The sequence below is a fragment of the Tupaia chinensis genome, unplaced genomic scaffold (genome assembly GCF_000334495.1).
Source record: "Tupaia chinensis unplaced genomic scaffold, TupChi_1.0 Scaffold000213_1, whole genome shotgun sequence".
In the NCBI taxonomy this organism is placed as follows: domain Eukaryota; kingdom Metazoa; phylum Chordata; class Mammalia; order Scandentia; family Tupaiidae; genus Tupaia; species Tupaia belangeri.
In genome coordinates, this window is record NW_006159688.1 from 500,911 (window position 1) to 507,821 (window position 6,911).

Here is a 6,911-nt window from a genome sequence, read left to right on the forward strand (position 1 = left end):
AATCCTGAGATTAGGCAGATTGCAATCTCAGAATCTAAAAGAACTGAACAATGTCTAAACCCTGCTGTTTCACAACCTTCATAAACTGATAAGTAATAAGATCACACCTGATGTAAGATGAAAATAATGAACCTCTGGGATTTAAAGGTATTGTGTTTCTGTGGCATTGACTTGGCTGTTGTTTTATATTAGTGTACTGTGTCAAATTAAGCTTTCTTTGTCCAAAAGCAGTATGAAATTAGTTATATTCAGTTCATGTGCATATTTGTGGGTAAGGTGATTCTGACAGGCCAATCTGTCAGCAATCTCATATCCGGGACCTCAGCAGTGTCTTTTCTTCTTCTTTAACCTCTTCAAGGCATCTTTGATTTCCTTGCTCCTTAGGCTGTAAATCAAGGAGCATAACATGGGAATGATCACAGTGTAGAAGACTGATGAAAATCTGTCAAAGCTGGAGGAACCACCAGAGCTGGAACTCAAATAGACAAACATGCTGGAAGTATAAAAGAGAGAAACAGCTGTCACATGAGAATCGCAGGTGTTGAAAGCTTTGGACCTGCCTTTAGCTGATGTGATCTTCATGATGGAGATGGCAAGATAACCATAGGATATAATTATAACAAAGACATTTGCTATCCCAAATATCATTGCTAATGTAACAGTCAGGACTTACATAAAGAAAGTGTTAGTATAGGACAGGATTAGCAGTTGGGGCATAGTCACTGAAGAAGTGCCTGATGACATTAGGCCCACAGAAATGGAACTGAAGCAAATAAAGAAATAAAGAAGTGGTGAGTCCAGCCAAACAAGATTCCAGCACCACCCGAGCATACAGGATGAGTGACATGATTGATGAATAGAGCAGTGGGTTACAAATGGCAGCACAGCAGTCGTACACCATGGCTGTCATGAGGCAAGATTCTCTCAGTCCCATAGTTGAGAAGACAAAGTACTGGACAACACAACCCAAAGGTGATAGTTTGCTGCTCCTGGAAGAAGTTGGAGAGTGTCTTAGGGATCATGGAGGTGACACAGCAGGTACCTATGAAGGACAGATTACTGAGGAAGAAATACATGGATGTGTGGAGGTGGGAATCCATCTTTATTAAAACAATGAGGCCCAGGTTCCCGGTCAGAGTTGTAATGTAGATCCCCAGAAAAAGAATAAAGAGCACTACTATGGTTCTAAGAAAATCTGAGAATCCCAGGAGGAGGAAATAGGTGATTTCTGTGATGTTTCTTCCCCCAGTCATTGGCATGCAACTCCTAATGTCAGGAAGGATACAAGAAAATGCATTACTCACTCAGGTGAGTACCATAGAAATGCTGAGATTATTATATACAAAGTAGAGGTCACTGATTAAAATAAAATATCTTTCTCTGGGCCAGCAGGTGGCTGGAGGTTAAGACACTGGATGCCATATGGCTGGCCGTGCAGTTCAAATCTCAGAACTGGTAGCTGGAGATCATGCTAGGTACATATGCACGCATGCCCAAAATCTTGAGAGGAGACTGGAGGAGAAGGGATTGTAGTGTGGCCATCCCCCCGGGAGGGGTGATTTCTCACTTTCCATTTCTCTCTCTCTCTCTCTTTCTCCTCTGTCTCTCTCTCCCTCTCTCTGGTGACTACATGCACCCTATAGCAAAAACTTTTTTAAAAATTTAACATATTTTTAATATCTTCTGACAACTCATTATGTAATAGCTGTTTTATAATTATGAAAGTATGAGTGATATCTTCCAAAAATAAATCTTAAATAGTTCATCAAGACTAAATTGCCTTCTAAACAGTTTAAATTTGTTTTTGTACCCTTAGGAAAACTTATTTACCCTGTTTTAAAATTTATTCAGAGCTTTTTGCAGAAGTAATGCAATATTCTCAAACTGGCTTGGAATATAATATCACAATGTATCATTTTGATAATATCTTGGTGAGACAGATCATTAGTGCTCAATAAAATTAAGGATTAAGTCTTTTTAGGGAAGCCATCATATGACGTATTCCAAAAGGAGACGAGCACAGGTCACTCTTGATGCCCATTATTCTCTTAATTTTAGGGCAATTTGCTTCTTGAGAAATAGCATAGTAAAATTATTAAGGGTTCAGACTTCGGAGTTCTATTTCTGATACCTCTTGCTCGATAAACTTGTTTTAGTGGCTAAGACACATTAAATTTGATTTATTTATAAGAAAATGAGGACAATAATAGTTCTTAACTATAAGGCTACTGGAAATTCACGGAAACGCTCAGCACACAAGTATATACATACTGGTTGTTCAATAGACGTTGCCTGTTATTATCTCTGCTTGCTTACAGATAACCATAAATGACAGCTATATCTGTTGCTAGGAATGCCAAGGGTGCTAAAACTTTATGGGTTTATTTGGGAAAATTATAAAATAGCATTATGTAGGCATCATCACTGCCCCTAGCCAGGCTTAGATTCAGATGTAATGTTTGTGGAGATCAAACTACTAAGGCCATAAAGATATAAGTCACACAAACCATTTTTATTTAATTTCCCTGATATTGGGTGTAGTGCATAAACAGGCAATCAGCATTGAATTATAATGAGCCTTGATGTAGAGAAAGAAAGGGTCATAGTAAATGTTTCAATTCTCATATACTACGTAAATATAATACCCTTATTTGTAGATATAATCACATTAGAACTCACTAACACATTCATAATAAATAGTACCTATTGTATATGCTCCGTAAACAAGCTGTCCCTACTTGAGCTCAAAGAGTAAATCAATGAAAAAAGACAGTAAGATCTGGGGGAAAAAATCAAAAGAGACATGGACATTCAGATATTAAAAAGTCTAAACTGATAATTCATTATCCTTGAAATAATAGATAGATGTCAAGGGAATAGATAAAAATTTGGGGAAGAAATAAGCATTCTTTTTATGTATAATGATATATATAGCAAAGTTAGTATTTTAGATTAAATTAAATTTTAAATTAATTTAAAGAGGATAAACTTTCACAAATGGTCTGCAAGACTTGACTCACTATGGGTAAAACTTATCAGAGGAATAAATAGATAAATATTTATATAATCTTGCAACAGAAAAGATATTTCCAGAAGGTGGAGTGGTGGTCAAGTTACAAGATCCCATGTGGCCAACTATGTGATTTGAGATGCAGACCCAGCAGCTTGAAAAACATACCATGCATGTGTGTATTCATTCCCAAAATCCCAAGAGTAAAGTTGAGAAGGGATTGCCACATGGCCACCTCCTCCCACCAAGGAGTGATTTCTCACTTTCCTTCATTCTCTAGCTTTCTGTCTCTCTGGCAAGCACACATCCCTTATAACAAAAAAAAAAAAAAAGAAAAGAAAAGAAAAGAAAATCTCATCTCTGGATTCCTAACAGAAACTATAAAATAAAATTAAAAAGATGAAACAATTTAAAACTCTATTATGTCATACAAATCCACTTACATGAAACATTTGAAATATAATTGAGGAATTGAGGAAAATGGTCATGAAATATAAAAAAGAAAACATAATAATGCCTTTTATATGTAAGATATGTTATAAGTCAAACTGATAAGTGCGCAGAATCTACATTTCTGGATAAAATATTTTGCTTTATGTACTCTTTCAAGTCTCTGTTTTTACAAACATACTCACACACCACATACCATATTAAGTAAACCATTTATAATGACAAATGTTAAAAATAATAATTGGAGGGGACCAGCAGATGGTGTAATGGTTACATCTCTGGATTCCCATGTAGTCAACCATGGTTTGAATCCTGGACCAGAAGACATGGAACTCATGCCTGGCATGTGTGTGTGTGTGCCCAAGATCTCAAGAGAAGAATTGAGGAGAAGAGATTGTGCTGTGGCCATCCCCTTGGGGGGTGATTTATTGCTTTCTGTTTCTCTCTACCTCTCCAGCAAGCACACACAGCCTACAGCAAAAATCTCTAAAAAAAATAAAAATAAAAATGACTGGTATTATTTTTCTTCTTTATACCTAAATGAATGTTCTCAAATTTTATGTAACTCATATATTTTAATTATTAAAATATATAAATCCTTAAAATTTTGTGTGTATGAGGAGAAAATGAGAAAAAGAGAGAGAGAGAGAGCAAGCAAGAGGGATAGAGAGACTTTCCTGACATTTACTCACTGACTGGAGAACCTTAGGCAAATTATTAATTTATCTATGCCTTAGTTACCTCATCTACTAATGAATGGAGCTAATAATAGTTGCCATCTTGGAGGGTGAGCATAGGGGCTGAATTATATAAATAGCTAAAAGCATTAAGAACTCAAATCTTAGCAATCATTCTCATCATCCTTTTTGTGCACAAAAGAGAATAAAAACAGAACTGACATGGAAGTATCATGGAGCTCTTAATAAAATTACTTCATAAATTAGATGACCTGTAATCCTAGACTCAAGAATATTTGTAACATGGGGGCCATCAGGTGGTGTTGTGGTTAAGGTACTAGAATCCCATGTGGTCAGCTGTGGTTCAAGTCCCGGACCTCCTGGTTTGAAACTCATGCCAGGCTTGTTTACATGCATTCCCAAAATCCTGAGAGGAGGATGGGGGAGAAGTGATTGTGGCATGATCAACCCCCTAGGGGGTGATTTCTCTCTTTCTGTCTCTCTGTCTCTCTCGGTCTCTACAGCAAGCATGCAAAGCAACAATGAAGGCCCAAAAGAAAAATTCTACTAAAAAAAAAAAAAGAAGAAGAATATTGGTAATAAAAAATAATAAATTGTATCAATTCCTATTTTATATTTTTATCTTCTACTCAGAAGAAGAAGAATATTGGTAATAAAAAGATTATATCTATTCCTATTTTATATTTTTATCTTCTACTCATCTAAGTTGTAAATTCCTGAGGCCACTCTTTGTGTTCCACCACCACCAAATCCCCTTGAGCTGACAATATATCTATGTACAGTCTGTGGACCAGTGGAGACACTTTGCTACCTAATGCTAAGCATCTTTTATACTAAGATTTTTAATACCAAATACAAATATATAATACATTAATAAATAGTCTTCAACTCAGCTTCAGATATGAAACTAAGAGCATCTTATTTTTGTTTCATTCTGATTATGATTTTATGAAGTTGAAAACTTTCTGTTTACTCTTAGAAGAAAGTAATGCCAATAATAGTTAGATTGAATGAAAATACTTTGAAAATGTAAACCCTTACAGATAATATATTTGAAAAACTAAAGTATTTGTCAATTCTGTGAATATAAGTCAAACTGTCCACCAATCAACTGGATAAAAATTTGGACTGACTTACATCTTGGTGTAAGACGCAGTCATAATTAAATGTATTGTATGTAACCTGCCTATTCCAGGAATTAGTGAAGAGTTCTTTCTATTCATGATAAAATTTATTTTTAAATTGCAATTTGTTAAAATTTGGCAAGGTAGGTGCCAGCAGATGGCATAGTGGTTATGTCACTGGACTCCTACATGGTCCACTGCAATTCAAGTCCTAGACCTGATGACTTGAAAATCACACTGGACATAAATGGAGGAGAAGAGATTGTAATATGGTCACCCCCCCACACACACAGGTGATTTCTGACTTTTCCTCTCAGTGTCTCTGTCTCTCTCTCTCTCTCTCCCTGGTGATCGCATGTGCCCTAAAGTAAAAACATCTTTAAAAAGAAAATTTTCCAAGGTAGAGGAAAAGAAAAAATCCTGAATGCACTCCCTCTCTTTATTTTTTTTTGCATGTATTCACTGTCTCCCTGACAGTTCAGAGAAGAAAAGGTAACTGATACCAATATAAAGGAATTTCAAAATTTTGTAGAAAATAAAAGAGCATTTTAGTGCAAAAATTTTTTTGAAATTCATGCATAGTTTTCTCATAATATACAACTTTAAGGGTCACTCATATTAGTTGGGTATATAACTAGGCTCTAGCTCAAAACCCTTTGCAATTATGATCTGATAAGGACTTGTTTAGTTTGAGAAGTTGTGCAGAATACAAATCAGGTAAAGGAAGCCAGGAATAGTACTGAAAAAAGAGCAAGGGAGGACAAGAAAGGACATTGAGACCAACACTACCTGTGCTCAGAGTGGCACCTCTGAGCTCTGTGCTGCCCAGGCTGGTGTCTCCAGTCTCCCAAGATTTCCAAAGATGACAATGGAGAGCTATTTGAAGCATTTCAAAATGGTCTGGTAGAATTATACCTGAGAACTTTGTCATATCATTAAGACTCAGTTTGTCTATTGTTACTCAGAAGTCATGAATAGCAGCTGTGTATTTAAGTAGAATCAAATTAATTTTTGTTTATTGCAAAAGAACAATCCTGAAAGACAAAAATCAAGGAAAAAGGGACTTGTGATAGAAAAAACTTGAATACATAGAAAAGCATATTTCAGTCTTAGAAATTTCTCCTGAAATATGTCTGTTATTTTTAGGTTTATTAATATATTTCTTCTAGAAGCAAGACAGAGTGGGAGTGAGAGCCAGAGAAAGAGACAGCATCTCCATAGGGTCTTGATTCTTCTATTTACCCCCAACTTCAGCCAGCCCCAAATCCTGGGCACATGTATGCACAGAATACTCTAAAGGTGTCTATATGTGAGCCCAGTACCTGTGGGCCCAGTATCTTCCCATGTGGGACAACCTCCCATTGAACTTTACTACTGTACCACTATCTGGCCCTTGTAAATTACTATTTTTGGTTCAGCTCTCAATTATTGACTTTCACCATCTCTCAGGCTTTAGAACTGTTGTCTTATTTGACTTTAGATGACCATAGTATCTCCACTTACAGATGCAATAACAGAAGGTAACAGAGTTTAAAGGCACATCCTTAAAATTCTGAAATCCATCCCCTACTCCAGAGTGAGATCTAATTTGAGATTTTTTTTTTTTTTTTTTTTTTTTTTTTTTTGCTA

The 6,911-nt window shown here is 35.9% G+C and overlaps 1 pseudogene; it reads right to left on the bottom strand.

The window, feature by feature from the left end:
* Nucleotides 1-321: 321 nt before the first annotated feature.
* On the bottom strand, nucleotides 322-1,253 carry LOC102480667 (olfactory receptor 5AN1-like; annotated as a pseudogene).
* Nucleotides 1,254-6,911: the final 5,658 nt, after the last annotated feature.